The sequence below is a fragment of the Eschrichtius robustus genome, chromosome 3 (genome assembly GCF_028021215.1).
Source record: "Eschrichtius robustus isolate mEscRob2 chromosome 3, mEscRob2.pri, whole genome shotgun sequence".
In the NCBI taxonomy this organism is placed as follows: domain Eukaryota; kingdom Metazoa; phylum Chordata; class Mammalia; order Artiodactyla; family Eschrichtiidae; genus Eschrichtius; species Eschrichtius robustus.
Window position 1 is genome coordinate 92,747,619 of NC_090826.1, and position 20,359 is coordinate 92,767,977.

The window sequence follows — 20,359 nt, forward strand, 5'->3', positions numbered from 1 at the left end:
TATTTTATTTATTTATTTTTTAACATCTTTATTGGAGTATAATTGCTTTACAATGGTGTGTTAGTTTCTGCTTTATAACAAAGTGCATCAGTTATACATGTACATATGTTCCCATATCTCCCCCCTCTTGCGTCTCCCTCCCTCCCACCCTCCCTATCCCACCCCTCTAGGTGGTCACAAAGCACCGAGCTGATCTCCCTGTGCTATGTGGCTGCTTCCCACTAGCTATCTATTTTACGTTTGGTAGTGTATATGTGTCCATGCCACTCTCTCACTTTGTCCCAGCTTACCCTTCCCCCTCCCCATATCCTCAAGTCCATTCTAGTAGGTCTGTGTCTTTATTCCCGTCTTGCCCCTGGGTTCTTCATGACCTTTTTTTTTTTTTTTCTTAGATTCCATATATATGTGTTAGCATATGGTATTTGTTTTTCTCTTTCTGACTTACTTCACTCTGTGTGACAGACTCTAGGTCCATCCACCTCACTACAAATAACTCAATTTCGTTTCCTTTTATGGCTGAGTAATATTCCATTGTATATATGTGCCACATCTTCTTTATCCATTCATCTGTTGATGGACATTTAGGTTGCTTCCATGTCCTGGCTATTGTAAATAGAGCTGCAATGAACATTGTGGTACATGACTCTTTTTGAATTATGGTTTTCTCAGGGTATATGCCCAGCAGTGGGATTGCTGGGTCGTATGGTAGTTCTATTTTTAGTTTTTTAAGGAACCTCAATACTGTTCTCCATAGTGGCTGTATCAATTTACATTCCCACCAACAGGGCAAGAGGGTTCCCTTTTCTCCACACCCTCTCCAGCATTTATTGTTTCTAGATTTTTTGATGATGGCCATTCTGACCTGTGTGAGATGATATCTCATTGTAGTTTTGATTTGCATTTCTCTAATGATTAATGACGTTGAGCATTCTTTCATGTGTTTGTTGGCAACCTGTAAATCTTCTTTGGAGAAATGTCTATTTAGGTCTTCTGCCCATTTTTGGATTGGGTTGTTTGTTTTTTTGATATTGAGCTGCATGAGCTGCTTGTAAATTTTGGAGATTAATCCTTTGTCAGTTGCTTCATTTGCAAATATTTTCTCCCATCAGTACTTTGTGACCACCTAGAGGGGTGGGATAGGAAGGGTGGGAGGGAGATGCAAGAGAGAGGGGATATGGGGATATATGTATATGTATAGCTCATTCACTTTGTTATAAAGCAGAAACTAACACACCATTGTAAAGCAATTATACTCCAATAAAGATGTTAAAAAAAAAAGAAGTATACCCTGAGGCTTAACTACTTCTTCCACTTCCATGACTACCACCCTAGACCTAATCACTGTCATTTCCATGTGTATTAATTTAGTGGATGTCTCACAGGAATTCTTCTACCATGCTGGCTCTCTAAAACCCTGTCTCCATAAGCCAAAGAGGGTCATACATTAAACAGAGCATTATCTCACTCTCTTAATGGAAATACAGTATACTCATCTCACATAAAGGACAAAAAGCTGATGACCTTACCATGGCTTCTAAGATCCTACATGATATGCCTCCTACTATCTCTCTTCTTCCTTGTTCCTTGTGTTCGAGCAACACTGCTCTCCTTGTTCCTGCTCAAAGATCAGCATGTCCCGTGGAATTTTCATGAGATAGTCTCCTTTCTTAGAACTATGCCTTTAGGTATTATATGGCTTATTTTCTCTTTCCCTTCTCTGACAACTTTAAGTAAAATAGAAAAAGCAGCCATGATCAGTCTATCAATTTATCCAGTATTGCTTCACCGCCTGATTTTTTTCTTAATACTTTAATTTTTAGAGCAGTTTTAGGTTCACAGCAGAATTGAGAGGAAGCTGCAGAGATTCACCCCGTATCTCCTACCCTCACATGTATAGATTATCTCTAATTCCCAGCACAGTGGTACATTGTTACAATTGATGAACTCACGTTGACAGACACATCATAATCACATAAAGGGCATAGTTTACGTTGGGGTTTACTTTTGGTGTTCTACATTTTATGGATTTGAAAAAATGTATAATGATGGGAATCTATCGTTATGGTATCAAACAGAGTGTTTTCATTGCCCATATCTAAGGTATAATCTTTCAGGGGTCTCTACTAGAAGTCTAGAGTGTTTACCATGACTCTGAAATTTAAATTTTTCCCTATACCCTCCTCCCATCCACTTCCCACTCATCCCTAATCACTCCAGTTTCCACCATGCTCCATAAAATTGGGGAGAGTTCTGTTCAGCCTCTGAACCCCTAGAAAAATGTTTTTAATTCCGTTAAGTCCACAAGGGGAAAACATGTTGTGCTAAAATCTCTGCACTTCCCTTATTTCTGGGATCTTGAACAGTCAACTCCCTCACTGGGAGCTCTCCAATGCCTTCAAGCTTTCTTAAGTATCTTTCCAGTTTTTCTCTCTCTTCTTAATTGAATGGTCTATCTGCAATAAACTAGTTTGCTATCAACCAAAGCAGAAACCAAGGACTTTTGCTTTTAATCTGAGTAATATTGGAACCTCTCGTCAGACTAAAAGTTAATAGTAGTAGTATTATACAACTTTCATTTTAAGAGTATTATTCTGACTACCTTTTTGGAAATATATAGAGGGATTTTTTTGAAGGGCCTTTTAATAATTCAAGTGAGAGATGATTGTGACTTGGTCCAATGTGGTAATACTGAAGGTTTTAAGACTGGTCAAATTCAGGTATAATTTGAAGTTAGAGTCAATAGGGTTTGCTGACAGACTAGATGCAGGATATGAGAAAAGGAAAAAGTCAAGGACGACCTCAAATTTACTATTTACTAAGGTGGAGAAATTTGTGGAAGGGACAGCATTGTGGGTAAATATCAAAAAATTTAGTTTGGGGCATATTTATTTATATGCCTATTAAATGTTCCAGGTAGTAAGTGTAGAACACAAAAAGAAGAGGTCGAAGGGATGAAATCTAGGCTTTCTGATGTTTAGAGGTCATAGAGATAGCGAGATTGAAAAATGCAAACTAATGTACTAGAAAGAGTTACAGAAGAGTGCAATATCCTGGAAACAAAAAAAAAAGTCACCAATAGAAGGTAATAATCAATAGTATCAAATTAGGCTACATATTTATTGCTAGTGATGATCATTTGGAAATGAGACAATTTGAAGAATGCTCATTGGTGACAAAGTTTAAAATAAATATTGGTTGGCAAATCATATATTACACTGTAAAACAGAGAATTGGGTGTTTTCCTTATGGCTTGTTAGTTATTCATGTAATTAAAAATTTTTTTCATGTCTTTCTTTCTTTCTTTCTTTCTTTCTTTCTTTCTTTCTTTCTTTCTTTCTTCCCTCCTTCCTTCCTTCCTTCCTTCCTTCCTTCCTTCCTTCCTTCCTTCCTTCCTTCCTTCCTTCCTTCCTTCCTTCCTTCCTTTCTTTCTTTCTTTCTTTCTTTCTTTCTTTCTTTCTTTCTTTCTTTCTGGCTGTGTTGGGTCTTCATTTCTGCTCGAGGGCTTTCTCTAGTTGCGGTGAGCGGGGGCCACTCTTCATCGCTTTGCGCAGGCCTCTCACTATCGCAGACTCTTTTGTTGCAGAGCACAGGCTCCAGAAGCGCAGGCTCAGTAGTTGTGGCGCACGGGCTTAGTTGCTCCACCGCATGTGGGATCTTCCCAGACCAGGGCTCGAACCCATGTCCCCTGCATTGGCAGGCAGATTCTCAACCACTGCGCCACCAGGGAAGCCCCATATTTTTCTTTTTAAGATTAAAAAGTTATATCTGCAAATATTTTCTTAAAAGCATATATGCTAAGCTTAGCAACTGGTTCTCCATAACTCAGCTGTGAAAGTGCATATAACATAATGCTGACACTAAGTATATTGTCTGCATCTGGTTTCAGTTCAACAGTGTCCATATGATGAATGTTATGATTATTTTACAGAAGGCTACTTTAGACTAATGATGGAATGTGACTGGTGCTTTCAACTGTAAACACTTTTTCCTTTCATAATACTCTGTGTCACCCATATGCATATTAATGAGACAACTAAAGTTGGCAGATTGAAAACAGGAGATTTTGTTCATCTAGCTAAGAGCATTGGGTGAGCAATGGTTGATCTTTGTAAACTTTTTATTGCAGAACAGTAATGGTAAATTAATCAAAGGAAACACCTGATGTAAGAAATGGATATGGCTGTTCTGGTGCACGTGTACTAATTATTAGCCCTGCGTATAGCAGATCAGGACTTGGATAATCTTTAAATTTTAGTCTAGTCTTCAACATTTATTAGTTTCTTAAGTTAGACAAATCAATTAACCTCCTGACATATAAGTGAAAATAGAAAAGTAGTCCCAAGCTTTGAGATGGTCTACTCAAATACATGTAGTTTGAAAAGGAACTATTCCTTAATAATAATGGAAATTGGCCATTAGGTTGTTGTCAGATACACAATAAATCTATTTGACCAGATTATTCTTAGCTTTGATGTAACAGGCATTTAGAAAGTCTTAAAAGTTTTTTTAAGGTTATACTTTTCATGCTAGATTTACTGTGCTATTTCAGAAAAAAAATCTAAGACTTAATATTTTTAAATATTAAAGTTTGATTACAACCTCATTTTTCACGAGATCTCTTTCAATTGTTTCATTGATTCCATATTCTCCTTTTTACACTTCTGCCAAAAGCTTTGTATATGCAACAGGAAAGAGGTTCAATGGATAAATTTAATCCATATAAATTAATTAAACTATAAAGCAATATCAGCTATAAGGTACTATTACATTCTGATTTCCAAATAATCTCAGCAAAATTCATTGCCCTCATTTGAAATTTTTAAATCTCCATTTTATCTTTTTTTGACACAATATATTCAAGATGTTTATATCATCATAAGGAATAGTATGTCCAATGAAATTAAACTATATTAATCATGATGAGTAAGCCAGGCAATTTTCTATACACATTTGCATTGGTATATTAATTTGTAAACATGCTCAAGAATAGTTTAAATAAGAGAACATAATACAATTTTAAAATTTCCTTTTAAAAATGAAATAAGTTGAATTTCTTGAAGTAAAGTTTCCTCATTTTATTTTTATTTATTAATTATAGAACATATGGTTAACAGTTGGCTTACAAAATTGTAACTTATATTAGAGATAATGCCTGTAATTTGGGGATATATGTTTCATAGTTATATGTGATTATATATATTGTATATTATTTAATTAATATTTAGTATTATGATATACCTAAAGTACATATATTGCATACATATAAAATTAAAGTTTAAAAAGCATTGTATTTTAGGTGAAATGATTAATTCAACTATTGAATCATTTAATAATATATAAGCCTAAAACTTAATTAACATGTAGTGCAATCTACATCATAATCCAGAAACACTACATTCCCTAAAATAAAGCCTTTGTTTGAAAGCCCCAGCAGTAGGTAGTATTAAGAGTGACTGGACTCTCATTAGAGCAATAACATTAACCAGACGTAAAAGGAAGTGAGTTAGAGTCTAGTCCCCAACATTTCCTAGATTTATATACTTGAGGGATCATATAACTTCTCTGTTCTAAATTTACCAGTGTTACCAAAATAGCAGGATTGTTGAGGATCAAATAAAATTATTTGCAAGTCCATCGTAGGCTGGATATTACTTATATAATTTAGCATTGTTTTCTTCTTTATGATTTTATTTAATTTATTATTACTAATAATATTTATTTACTATTTGTAATAATAAAAGTATTATTTATTTTGTGACACCCACCAGTGGTCTTAGATCTAGGTGTAGGCTGAAGAATCTACTCTACCTTGTATGTTCTTCCTCTTTTTCTTTGTAGGGTAGCCACTTTATGATAGCTGTATTTATTAGTCATTTTTCTTCCTGAAAAAGTCCTAATTTCTTTGAATAATTATTTAAGTGATACTGTGCTTATATTTTTATTTTATATACATTTTCTTCATAGATTATGTTTTTGTTTGTTTGTTTGGTTTGATTGTTTTGGGAATGCATAGTTGTAGTATAGCTATTATGTACCATCTTTTACATTCTGAAAATGTTTACCAAGTCAGTACTAATGTTATAGTAATGTGGCTTCCTTTGATGATAAAATATTGAATAAATTAATTTACCTGATATCTCAAACACAATTTCATAGAAAATCATGAATACACTTTAAAAAATGATGCATCAACTTGTTCTTGATTCTGAAGCAGGTATTAAGAGACCCATGTCCATATTACCTCTGCAGAACTTGAAATTTCCACAAAGAGTTTATTTACACAAATGTACTCTTGCATTTTCAAAAAAATAAAAATACAGACTTGTGCTATATCTTTTTGCTGTAGTTTTCCCCAGTCATCACTGGTTGGCTGAAATTCATCTTCTCATAGTGCCATCAAAGAGAGTCATGGGAAATATTTCCTGAGTTTATGTATAGCTTTCATATTTTAAGGACAGATTGTCTAGTCCAAATATTTTTGGTTTGTATTTTTTTACCTCTGGAACACAGCGTGCCATTTCAATATGTAGATTGAAATCTTAACTCTGGGCATTTAAAAATTGTATTAGTTAACATTTATTGAGTATTTACTATGTACTTTATGCATTATTCAACAAATATTATTAGGGGTCTATTATGTGCCTAACATTATTCTTACTACTAAGAATACAAAGGCAAAAAAAACAAAAACCCAATGAGACAAAAATCTCTGACCCTATCGACCTTGCATTCTAGTCAGGGAAGATAGATAAGAAACAATAGCAATAAGTAAAATTGTACTGGATGTGAGAAAGTGATATTCTATGGAAAAAATAAATCAGGAAGGGTGAAAAACTTGGAACAGCCAACATAATATTGAAGGAGAAAAACAAAGTTGGAGGGTTGACACTACTACTATAAAGTTACAGTGGTCAGGACAGTGTGGTATCAGTGAAAGAAGAGACAAATAGATCAATGGAACAAAATAGGGAGCCCAGGCATAGACCCACATAAAAATAGTCGACAGATCTTTGACAGCGAAGAAAAGATAGCCTTTTCAACAAATAGTGCTGGAACAATTGGACATTCTTGTGCAAAAAAAGTGAATCTATACATAGACTTTACAGCCATCATAAAAATTAACTCAAAATGGATCATAGACCTAAATGTAAAATGCAAAAAAAAAAAACAAAAAACATAGGAAAAAGCCTAAATAATCTTGGGTATGGCAATACCAAATGCATGATCTAGAAAGACAAAATTAATAAACTGTACTCCATTAAAATTAAAAACTTCTGCTCTGCAAACACAGAAACAAGAGAATTGGAAGAGAAATCACAGACTAGGTGAAAAAATTTCCAAAAGACACATCTGATAAAGGACTGTTATCCAAAATACACAAAGGAACTTTTAAAACTCAACAATGGGACAACAAATGTTCAATTAAGAAATGAATCAAAGACCTTAACAGACACCTCATCAAAGAAGATACGCAGATAAACAATAGAGATATCAAAAGATACTCCACATCATATATCATCATGAAAATGCAAATTAAAACAATGAATTACCACTACATACCTATTAGGATGGCCAAAATGTGGAACACTGACAACATCAAATGTCAAGAATATAGAGCAACAGAGAATATAAATTCATTACAGGTGGGAATGCAAAATGGTACAGCCACTTTGACAGACAGTTTTGCAATTTCTTACAAAACTAAGCATACTCTTACCATACGATCAAGCAGTTGCACTCCTTGGTATTTATCCAAAGGAGCTGGAAATATAAGTCCACACAAAAACCTACACATGGATGTATCAGCTTTAGACATAATTACCACAACTTGGATGAAACCAAGATATCTTTCAGTAGGTGGAAGGATGAAAAACCTGTGGTACATCCAGAATGGAATATTATCAGCACTAAAAAAAAAATGAACTATCAGACAGAGGAAACATAAATGTATATTACTAAGTGAAAGAAGCCAATCTGACATGGCTATATATGATTCCATGTACGTGAAATTTTGAAAACGGAAAAACTGTGGAGACATTAAAAAGTTCAGTCATTGCCAGGGGTTAGGGATTGAAAAGGAGGAGGAATAGATGGAGCACAGAGAATTTTTAGGGCAGTAAAAATACTACGGATGATACCATAATGATGTTTACTCATCATTATACATTTATCTAAATCCCCAAAAATGTACAACACCAAGAGTGAACCCTAATGTAAACTATGGGCGATTATGGTTTGCCAGCATAGGTCCGTCAGTTGAAACACATGCACCACTCTATTGAGAGTGTTGATAAAAGGGAGTCTATACATGTGTGAGGATAGGGGACATATAGGAAATCTCTCTACTTTTTCTCTCAATTTTTCTGTGAACCTAAAACTGCTCTAAAAATGTAGTCTTAATAGTAGTAATAAAAATTTAGTACTTACATAATTGAGAATCTGGGGAGATGATGGCAGGCTTCTCAAACTGATCTGAAATAACAAGAGCAAAGCAAGTAAACTTAACTACTTGAAATAACTTAAGAGAGCAAAGTTTTGGGATTTGTTATGTTAGAGGGAGAGGGGCGAGAGTGTGAGTTTCTGCTCGCAGGAAGGTGATATTGCGGTTATAATCTCCAGTTGGCACCAAGGAGGGAGTACTCAGACTTTCTTATCATCTTGGGCAGAGGTGGAGCAGAAGGAAAAATGGAAGAGTGGGACTTAAAATTAGACAGCAGTCAAACAACAAAAAGTGCAGTTATACTTTTTATTACATATAACTAGAAAAAAATGCAAATCCAACCATACCTGCAAAGAAAGTCAAATCCTGATAGTATGATTTCACCGGGTGACCAAGTTCCTTCCATAGCAACTGTCTCAATCAGGAAAATGGAGCTAATAAAGACTTTTTAATCAATTTTTGTGAAGGTAAGTTAAACTTCTCATGTAGAAACATGCTAGATATCTAGTAATAAAAATCTACTTCCATTCTATCAAGTGTTGCCAAAAAGAAGATTTTTTTTTTTAAACCATGCAGTTTCACTTAGATCCTATGGCAGAGATGTTTAGTTACCACCAACAGTAATTCTCTTCTTCTATATTAATGAAACCCCCAATTCAATGAATTCTGTTAACAAATATTTATTACATACCTAATATGTACCATGAACTGTTATAGGGCTTAAGATAAAGCAGTGATAAAAATAGGAAAAAAATCCCTTCCCTTGCCTTGTAAGACTTACATTCTATGATAGGGGACTTACAGTAAACTATCTACCTGTCTATCTATACATATATGTATAGAGGTATACCATATATATATATATAAAAGAAATCAAATAGTATATTCAAATTAATGAATGAGTGTTACGAATAAAATACTAAAGCCTGGTAAGAGGAATTGGAAGTGATGAAATCAAGTGGGAGTGAGGTTTCAGTGCCAAATAGGGTGGTCAGTGTCTTACAGAAAAGGTGATATCTGAGCAAATACTTGATCCAAGTGGATTACTAGGGCAAGAACATTCTGAACTGAGGGACAGGTGGAAAAATGCTGTAAAGTGGTGGCACGTCAGACTTGTTCAGAGAACGTCAAACAGGTTATTGCATTTGGAATCACTAGAGGAGCAGTAAAGGAGGATGTGTCAAAGAGATACTGGGGGGGCAGCTTATATAGGGACTTTGATTTTAATTCTGAGTGCAATGAAGAACCACAGCGAGGTTTGTTTTTTTTTTTTTTTGGAAGGGTGAATTTTTTTTAACATCTTTATTGGAGTATGATTTCTTTACAGTGTTGTGTTAGTTTCTGCTGTATAACAAAGTGAATCAACTATACATATACATATATCCCCATATCCCCTCCCTCTTGCACCTCCCTCCCACCCTCCCTATCCCACCCCTCTAGGTGGTCACAAAGAGCCAAGCTGATCTCCCTGTGCTATGCAGCTGCTTCCCATTAGCTAATTTACATTTGGTAGTGTATATATGTCAATGTTACTCTCTCACTTTGTCCCAGCTTACCCTTCCCCCTCCCTGTGTTCTCAAGTCCATTCTCTACTTCTGTGTCTTTATTCCTGTCCTGCCCCTGGGTTCATCAGAACCTTTTTTTTTTTTTTTTTTAGATTCCATATGTATGTGTTAGCATATGGTATTTGTTTTTCTCTTTTTGACTTACTTCACTCTGTATGACAGACTCTAGGTCCATCCACCTCATTACAAATAATACTGATGAAGGAAATTAAAGACCATACAAACAGATGGAGAGATATACCATGTTCTTGGATTGGAAGAATCAACACAGCAGGGTTTTGAGTAGAAGAGTAAAATCATCAGAGTGTCAGTTTAGAAAGCCCACTCCAGTTGCTGTTAAGAACAGTCTGTAGAGGGACACAGTTAAAAGCAGAGACACTTGATAGAAGACTATTACAATAGTTCATTTAAGAGATGTCTGTGGCTTGGACATAGGTATAGCACTGGAGATGATGACCAGTAATTAGATTTGGGATATATTTTCAAGGAAAGGCCAAGAGGAATTTCTCATGGATTAAGAAGGAGTCAAGAAAATTTCCACAGTTTTTCAACTGAGCTAGTGAAATATAGAATGGATAAACCATGATTTGAAAAAATGATCAAGATTGTCAAGATTTGAAAAAATGATCATGTGGAGTTTAAGACATTTATTAGACAATCCAGCGAAGAGATGGTGTAGGAGATGAATATAGCAGTCTGGTGCTCAAGAGCTATAAATTTAGAATTTGTTGCAATATATTTGATATGTAGAGCCTTGAGACAGCATGAGATAACCAAGCTGCACATGTTGATAAAAAAAAGAAACAAGGTCCAAATATGGAGCACTTCAAACCGAAGAGGAAACAGGAAAGGGAGACAAATTTTCAGCTGGATACATGGCCACCTGGAATAAAATCTTCCTTTAGCTTGACGTGAGTATGTGAACAAATACTGGCCAAAGGAATTTAAGTAGATGGGAATTTATTCGACAGCTTGAGTGAAGCTCCTACAAGCCAGATGTCAAACTCCTTTTCCCATTTTTTCTTTCTTCCCTCCTTTATGTTGCTACCAAGGATATAGATATGATGGCCGTACCTCTAGGTACTATCTTGGACTTGTGGACAAGAACACACTCTGAGGATAGCAGATTGAGCACTGGAAGATGGCTGGATTCTTTGGACTTTGAGGAATTGTACTATCGTACCAACCATGGACTGCCTTCTTCCAGATTTTTATATGAGATATAAATATTTTTGTCTTGTTTCAGCCTGTTTAACTTTAGATCTGCATTTTCTTCAGGTGAAATTAATCCTAAGTGATAGTTCCCATAAAATAAAGCCAAACAGAAGGGAATGTACTAGTTGTCTTCATTATTTTTATAGTGAAGAATAAAATATCCTCCTTCTGGTCAGATAATTTAGATTGTATAATACCACCTGAAATAGCATTATCTAAATATTTTATTCTCCTTCCATTTTCTTCCTTCCATCTGGGAAAGGAATAACCCATGTGGGTTATTCTTTATTTAGTAGCAAGTAATTTAATAAAGTATGTATGATAGTATTGAAGCAATCATGGAGCAGTCATGAAGTAGATAAGGTGCCAAGAGTTTGACAGCGAATTACAGAAAGACATTATAAACAGAACCTGTGTATGAGTATACGTCTTGAAATGTAAAGCTTTTGAGTACTATATTTCTGAATTGCTTAGCAGGGAAGTCCTTCCTAAAATGTGTTATTACATAGAATCCCATTACATAAAACAGAAAACAACAAAGTGCTTTGGCAGGGGAAGTACCCTGATTTTGTACCCTACCAGTCATTCAATAAGGCAACCTTAAGATATCTCTTGGAGCTATTAAACAGAGTAAAAATTTAAAACACCATGTAAAAGTCTTAGTGGACAAAGTTTTAAAATACATTGAGTTATTTCTTTAATATAACCTCTGGTTATATTCGCATGAGCATGGAATCTATTCAGAATTGTAGGTAATTAATATAATCTGTCACTGAGACTATGATACTTGGAGGATACTTTGGGTGGAATGAACAACTGCTAAATGTCTTTAAGTCGTTTGCTAAGTCCTAGTTTAAAAAAATCATGGCTCTGCGTATAAGAAGCACCCATGCATAAATTTCTCTTTTTCTTCAAAGACTGTGCTTGTTGTTGAAAATAAGAACCTACATACACAACTACCTATGATTCAAGAAGGCAACTACAAATATATGACACCACAGATGCATCTGCAAAAGAAGAAGAAAAAAGAAGCGAATGTTACGATTCTTATTTAGACTCCTTTCAAAGAAGAGATGAGACCCAGTAGGAAGGAAAGTCACTAGGCAATTAATAAACATTACTTTTCATCTCACTTTTCTTTACTTTCTTTACTTTTATTACCTCATCTTTTGTAGTTTTACGGGTTTGTTCTTGTCTCCCTAATCTTTTCCTCTTGTAATTTTGTGTTGATTTAAAATCAGCTTTCCCGTGGCGTTTTTAGGCTAGGGACTTCTCCACTAATAGTGTGCTTGCCTAGCATTTTTGCGTACCCTTCACAGCTCCATTTAAGAGTTAAAAAAGTATGTGATAAAATTGAAATATGTTGATATAAAAATGAAGAAAAGGATTTGTCCTTAATATATTAGGAAGATGAAACAATGGTAAGAGAGCTCTAGACCATCTAGGTTTCATCCTTTGCTTTTTGAAGCTGCTCCCACATCTCTATAAAGACACTAAATGGCAGCTCTCCTCCAAGGTCAGGTTATTCTGTTATTACAAGTGAAAAAGCATGAAAGAGATTAATTAGGCAGCAATGTGCATCTATGCATTTTGTCTCTCTCCAATATAAATACCTGGGAGATGCTTGAAACTGTGTTTAAAAGGAGTCCTAATGAATCATAAATGATGATAAATCTGACTTGATTTCAAAGTGATGGGTGTTTTACATTTACCACTTTTGCTATGGAAGTTGCCTTTTGTCAGCTAGTTCTTTTAAGTTCAAATATATGATGCATTATGCAAAACTGGTATTTAGAGGCATCAGTTCAAACAACAAAAATATAAGAATAAAATATAAATATAAAACAAAATGCTATTGTATAAACACTGAATACTTGCATATATAAGCATACACACACGTACACTATCTACATGGATTTATTTTTCATATAAAAATATTGTATGTTCAATCAAAGGCATATTTAATTTTGATACACCACAGATTATTATTATTATTACCAGAAGAAAATCCAGTTATTCCAAAGATAGTCTGGAATTTTTTTGTATGAGAAAACTTTAAATATCTTTCTGATATTGCTTAGTATTTTGAACTTGGGTGTCTTAGGTGTATGACCAAAAATAATAAATGTTTTATGGTTTTATAGAGTCTGCATGCTCATTTAAATTTCTCTAGGAATTAAAAAAGATATAGAATACAACATTAGTTTTTGTATGCATATTATATAAATTGGACAGGCAAATTGAATAACAATAAATTATTGATTTCAGGATGTGGTTAAAAGTTAGATTAATACCTGTTACGCAACTAAAAGCTTTGAAATTCCACAATTCTGGCACTTGTTCACTAACCTCAGTTTCCACATTTGTAGAATAGAGATAACACTAATATAATAGTGCTTACCTCTCAGTTACTGTGAAAATTGAATGAGATTATGTATGTAAAGTTGTTCATATAACAGCTGATAGGGAATGCTTAATAAATAATTTGCTATTACATCATGATTTATTCCTTCTCAATCCTTTCATTAATTGAAAATAACGTTAAGTACATTCAGTGTATCAGACACTATTTTCAACACAAAGATAAAGCTCTGAACTAGGCCAAGTACCTACTTTTGTGAGGTTACAATTTAGTGGTGAAGTGGGACAGGACGGCAGATCATACAGAGATGATCAATACATATGTACCATAATGAAAGGTAATATATTAAGTTCTATGAAGGTGAAGAAGGTTAAATTATGAGAGTTACGTTGAAGCTGTATATGATAGAGTTGTTAGAATATGTTTTTATTCACTGTAAATTGACTGATTTTTTTGATCTATACATTTCAAAGTTTTAGTAAGAAATGGTATTTAACATTCTGTTTTCTTTAAATACCAAGCCATTGAAGCATTATTCTCTTCTATACCTACATCATTTTTCTGTCCATAACTCTATTCGAATCTACTGAAAATTAACGAAACATTCTGATTAACTTTGAAACCTTTCATTTTAAAGAAAAAAGTAACATACAAAGAAAAAAGATGCCTAAAATATGAAAACTATAAATAAATAAAAACATTTTCTTTTTTTTAAAATTTCTTTATCAGATTGCCTATATACAGTGTTTAGGAAACCTTAATTTTATAATGTTACTACATCATAGTCCATGACGGGCATAATAACACAGTAGTATTGCTAAATTTTCATAGTCCCTAGTGGAAATAGGGGTCTATGTCAAAATTTGAAAAAATCAGGAATTATTGATAATTTATGTCTCTTTGCCCTATTTCTAATTTTAAATTTACTGGTTCTTTCTATGGGGTTTTTGGTGGTTAAGATGTTGAAGGTGGGTTTGGGGTAGTGAGGGTGTCATGCCTTGTTCTTGACTAAGAAGCAAATTTAATTTTTTTAATTAGTAAAGTTCTCAATGTAATATAAATCTTGTCCTCTTGGATAGAATAATATATGGATATAATTTCTAATCCTTTTCTCACAAATACAAATATCCAAAGCTATTTCAAAGTGGATCAAATTTCTTTTCAGAGACACATTTTAAAATTTACAATATTTAGTTTAATTTGGAGGAATTATAGACAAACTTAAAAGACATAGGTCTCTTAAAATGAGAGAGTGAAAGACCAGCAGACAAAAAATCAATATAAATGGAAAGAGTCACCAGGCTTTACATAGTAAGTGGCAGCCAGTTAGTTATGGTTTGAGAGAAGCAGTTGTATAAGCACCATGGTTGTAAATAAATCAGTTGTCAAGATACATTTTATTTACTATTATATAGCTCAAAAGTGTCAAACTCAGTACCTCTATAGGAATATAAATTCCATCATACAGGATTAAATAAGATGATATAAAAAACGTGAGAGCTGACTGGAGAAATGGAATGGACTACAAATTAGTTAATTAAATATATCAAGCAGGAAGGAATAAATAATGTAATCTTAAGCTTGTATTTATGTAATTATATTTAAAAATAAACATTTTGATTAATATTTAATGTTATTTTCTAACACACTGAAGATAGTATACAAAATGTTGTTTGAATTTCTAGTTTTACTTATCTGCTTCTAATTATATTTATCAAAGGTCATGAAAAATATTGCATCAATCCACTTACTATCTAGATGTTCTAATAATCACATGTAATTTTGTAGAATAGAAAATGCAGGGACTTCCCTGGTGGTGCAGTGGTTAAGAGTCCGCCTGCCAATGCAGGGAACACAGGTTCGAGCCCTGCTCCAGGAGGATCCCACGAGCCGCGGAGCAACTAAGCCCATGTACCACAACTACTGAACCAGCACTCTAGACCCTGCGAGCCACAACTACTGCAGGCCGCGTGCCACAACTACTGCAGGCCGCGTGCCTAGAGCCCGTGCTCCGCAACAAGAAAAGCCACCACAATGAGAAGCCTGCACACCGCAACAAAGGGTAGCCCCCCATCGCTGCAACTAGAGAAAACCCGCACACAGCAACAAAGTCCCAATGCAGCCAATAAATAAGTAAATAAATAAATAATGCAAAATATAACTTCATGGATTTCATGGATATGAGCATGACCTACTCGATTTTTCTGTGAAGCTATGATTTGAAGGCATGCTAATATGGCCATTAAAGAAACATTGAAGTCTCCATTATATTTGTCTCTCTTATATTTGGACATTAGAGAACTGAGTAAAGTGGGCTCTGCCATAAACATAAGAATGCCAGTCGTGTGAATTCCAGAAGCTTTCTTTGTCCCTATAGTTAATTACTCTTCTCTCTCTTGCTCTGGTATAATTACTTGCAAAATCTCAACCTCATTTAAATGTAATTTCCATTCTACCTCTGCACTGGAACTGTGTAGTGAGGAACCTCACAACTATGCTGACTTACCATAAATAATTAAAGGGAAGCCTTCAGTAGGCCTTTAATGTTGACTGCCAATCATATTACACTTCCCCAGTGCTTTCAATTGTTCCCTCTCCCATTCTTCTGGGTACATAGGACATATTTCTCCCCTTGCTCAAACCCCCAGTAACCTCTCTTCTCATTTTCAATTGTTTGCTTCCTATTTCACTGAAAAAAATAAATTTTGTCAAAAGAGAGCTTTTGGGAAAGGGAATGATTGAATGCACTGGGGAAATGTAATACGATTCCTTATATTTGAAAATAATCTAAAAATAAAAAGAGTGGATATATGTACATGTATAGCTGATTCACTTTGCTGTACACCTGAAACTAATACTACATTGTAAATCAACTATATTCCAATAAAATTTGTTTAAAAAGATGAATTTTATATAATTTCCATCACCAAAACTTCCCACCTCCAGAACATACCCAGATGTTCCAGCTATCCAAGAACCTTAATGTTCTTTTGTATGCCACTCGCTCTTTGCCTGCACCAGTTCTTATCCCATTGCCCAGACGCAGGGCACTGCTGCAATATTTCTTCTTTCTATCTTCTGTATCTTCCAGTTTATTTTTCTCTGTCTCTCCAATGGAAACATGTTCTTTATGTCTCCCATGTTTTCCTTGATCCTAACTTTTCATTTTCTCTTTCACCTGTCAGCGGAACTATAAAAAGTGCTTACATTCCCTGTCTCCAAATACTCTCATTTCATTCTTTTTGAAATAACCCTGATAGAGCTCCCCATTCAATACCTAACCCAATTTCCTTTTGTCAAGGTATGTCAGCATTGAGTTTAATTTGCTAAGTTTAATCATTACTTTTCATCCTTTATCATACTTGAATTTTTTTTAACATCTTTATTGTAGTATAGTGTCTTAAAATGGTGTGTTAGTTTCTGCTTTATAACAAAGTGAATCAGCTATACATATACATATATCCCCATATCTCTTCCCTCTTGTGTTTCCCTCCCTTCCACCCTCCCTATCTTGCCCCTCTAGGTGGTCGCAAAGCACGGAGCTGATCTCCCTGTGCTATGCGGCTGCTTCCCACTAGCTATCTGTTTTACATTTGGTAGTGTATATAGGTCCATGCCACTCTCTCACTTTGTCCCAGCTTACCCTTCCCCCTTCCCGTGTCCTCAAGTCCATTCTCTAGGAGGTCTGCGTCTTTATTCCCGTCTTGCCCCTAGGTTCTTCATGACCTTTTTTTTTTTTTTTCTTTTAGATTCCATATATATATGTTAGCATACAGTATTTTTTTTCTCCTTCTCACTTACTTCACTCAGTATGACAAACTCTAGGCCCATCAACCTCACTACAAATAACTCAATTTCGTTTCTTTTTATGGCTGAGTAATATTCCATTGTATATATGTGTCACAACTTCTTTATCCATTCATCTGTCGATGGACACTTAGGTTGCTTCAATGTCCTGCCTGTTGTAAATAGAGCTGCAATGAACATTGAGGTACATGCCTCTTTTTGAATTATGGTTTTCTCAGGGTATACGCCCAGTAGTGGGATTGCTGGGTCGTATGGTAGTTTTATTTTTGGTTTTTTGAGGAACCTCCATACTGTTCTCCATAGTGGCTATATCAATTTACATTCCAACCAACAGTGCAAGAGGGTTCCCTTTTCACCACACCCTCTCCAGCATTTATTGTTTGTAGACTTTTTTATGATGGCCATTCTGACTGGTGTGAGATGATATCTCATTGTAGTTTTGATGTGCATTTCTCTAATGATTAATGATGTTGAGCATTCTTTCGTGTGTTTGTTGGCAATCTGTATATCTTCTTTGGAGAAATGTCTATTTAGGTCTTCTGCCCATTTTTGGATTGGGTTGTTTGTTTTTTTGATATTGAGCTGCATGAACTGCTTGTAAATCTTGGAGATTAATCCTTGGTCAGTTGCTTCATTTGCAAATATTTTCTCCCATTCTGAGGGTTGTATTTTCATCTTGGTTATGGTTTCCTTTGCTGTGCAAAAGCTTTTAAGTTTCATTAGGTCCCATTTGTTTATTTTTGTTTTTATTTCCATTTCTCTAGCATTTGGGTCACAAAGGATCTTGCTGTGATTTATGTCATAGAGGGTTCTGCCTATGTTTTCTTCTAAGAGCTTTACAGTGTCTGAACTTACATTTAGGTCTTTAATCCATTTTGAGTTTATTTTTGTGTATGCTGTTAGGGAGTGTTCTAATTTCATTCTTTAACATGTAGCTGTCCAGTTTTCCCAGCACCACTTATTGAAAGGCTGTCTTTTCTCCATTGTATATTCTTGTCTCCTTTAACAAAGATAAGGTGACCGTATGTGCATGGGTTTATCTCTGGGCTTTCTATCCTGTTCCATTGATCTATTTTTCTATTCTTGTGCCAGTACCATACTGTCTTGATTACTGTAGGTTTGTAGTATAGTCTGAAGTCAGGGAGCCTGATTCCTCCAGCTCCATTTATCTTTCTCAAGATTGCTTTGGCTATTCGGGATCTTTTGTGTTTCCATACAAATTGTGAAATTTTTTGTTCCAGTACTGTGAAAAATGCCAGTGGTAGTTTGTTAGGGACTGCATTGAATCTGTAGATTGCTTTGGGTAGTATAGTCATTTTCACAATGTTGATTCTTCCAATCCAAGAACATGGTATATCTCTCCATCTATTTGTATCATCTTTAATTTCTTTCATCAGTGTCTTATAATTTTCTGCATACAGGTCTTTTGTCTCCTTAGGTAGGTTTATTCCTAGGTATTTTATTCTTTTTGTTGCAATGGTAAATGGGAGTGTTTCCTTAATTTCTTTTTCAGATTTTTCATCATTAATGTATAGGAATGCAAGAGATTTTTGTGCATTAATTTTGCATCCTACTACTCTACCAAATTCATTGATTAGCTCTAGTAGCTTTCTGGTAGCATCTTTAGGATTCTCTATGTATAGTGTGATGTCATCTGCAAACAGTGACAGCTTTAGATCTTTTCTGATTTAAATTCCTTTTATTTCTTTTTCTTCTCTGATTGCTGTGTCTAATACTTCCAAAACTATGTTGAATAATAGTGATGAGAGTGGACAACCTTGTCTTGTTCCTGATCTTAGTGGAAATGGTTTCATTTTTCACCATTGAGGATGATGTTGGCTGTGGGTTTGTCATACATGGCCTTTATTATGGTGACATAAGTTCCCTCTATGCCTATTTTCTGGAGGGTTTTTATCATAAATGGGTGTTGAATTTTGTCAAAGGCTTTCTCTGCATCTATTGAAATGATCATATGGTTTGTCTCCTTCAATTTATTAATATGGTGTATCACATTGATTGATTTGCATATATTGAAGAATCCTTGCATTCCTGGGATAAACCCCACTTGATCATGGTGTATGATTCTTTTAATGTGCTGTTGGATTCTGTTTGCTAGTATTTTGTTGAGGATTTTTGCATCTATGTGCATCAGTGATATTGGCCTATAGTTTTCTTTCTTTGTGACATCTTTGTCTAGTTTTGGTATCAGGGTGATGGTGGCTTCATAGAATGATTTTGGGAGTGTTCCTCCCTCTGTTATATTTTGGAAGAGTTTGAGAAGAGTAGGTGTTAACTCTTCTTTAAATATTTGATAGAATTCGCCTGTGAAGCCATCTGGTCCTAGGCTTTTGTTTATTGGAAGATTATTAATCACAGTTTCAATTTCAGTGCTTGTGATTGGTCTGTTCATATTTTCCATTTCTTTCTGGTTCAGTCTCAGAAGGTTGTGTGTTTCTAAGAATGTGTCCATTTCTTCCAGGTTGTCCATTTTATTGGCATAGAGTTGCTTGTAGTAATCTCTCATGATCCTTTGTATTTCTACAGTGTCAGTTGTTACTTCTCCTTTTTCATTTCTAATTCTATAGATTTGAGGTTTCTCCCTTTCTTTTTGATGAGTCTGGCTAATGGTTTAGCAGTTTTGTTTATCTTCTCAAAGAACCAGCTTTTAGTTTTATTGATCTTTGCTATTTTTTCCTTCATTTCTTTTTCATTTATTTCTGATCTGATATTTATGATTCCTTTCCTTTTGTGATCTTTGGGGGGTTTTTGTTCTTCTTTCTCTAATTGTTTTAGGTGTAAGGTTAGGTTGTTTATTTGATATGTTTCTTGTTTCTTAAGGTAGGATTGTATTGCTATAATCTTCCCTTTAGAACTGCTTTTGCTGCATCCCATAGGTTTTGGGTCATCGTGTTTTCATTGTAATTTGTTTCTAGGTAGTTTTTGATTTCCTCTTTGATTTCTTCAGTGATC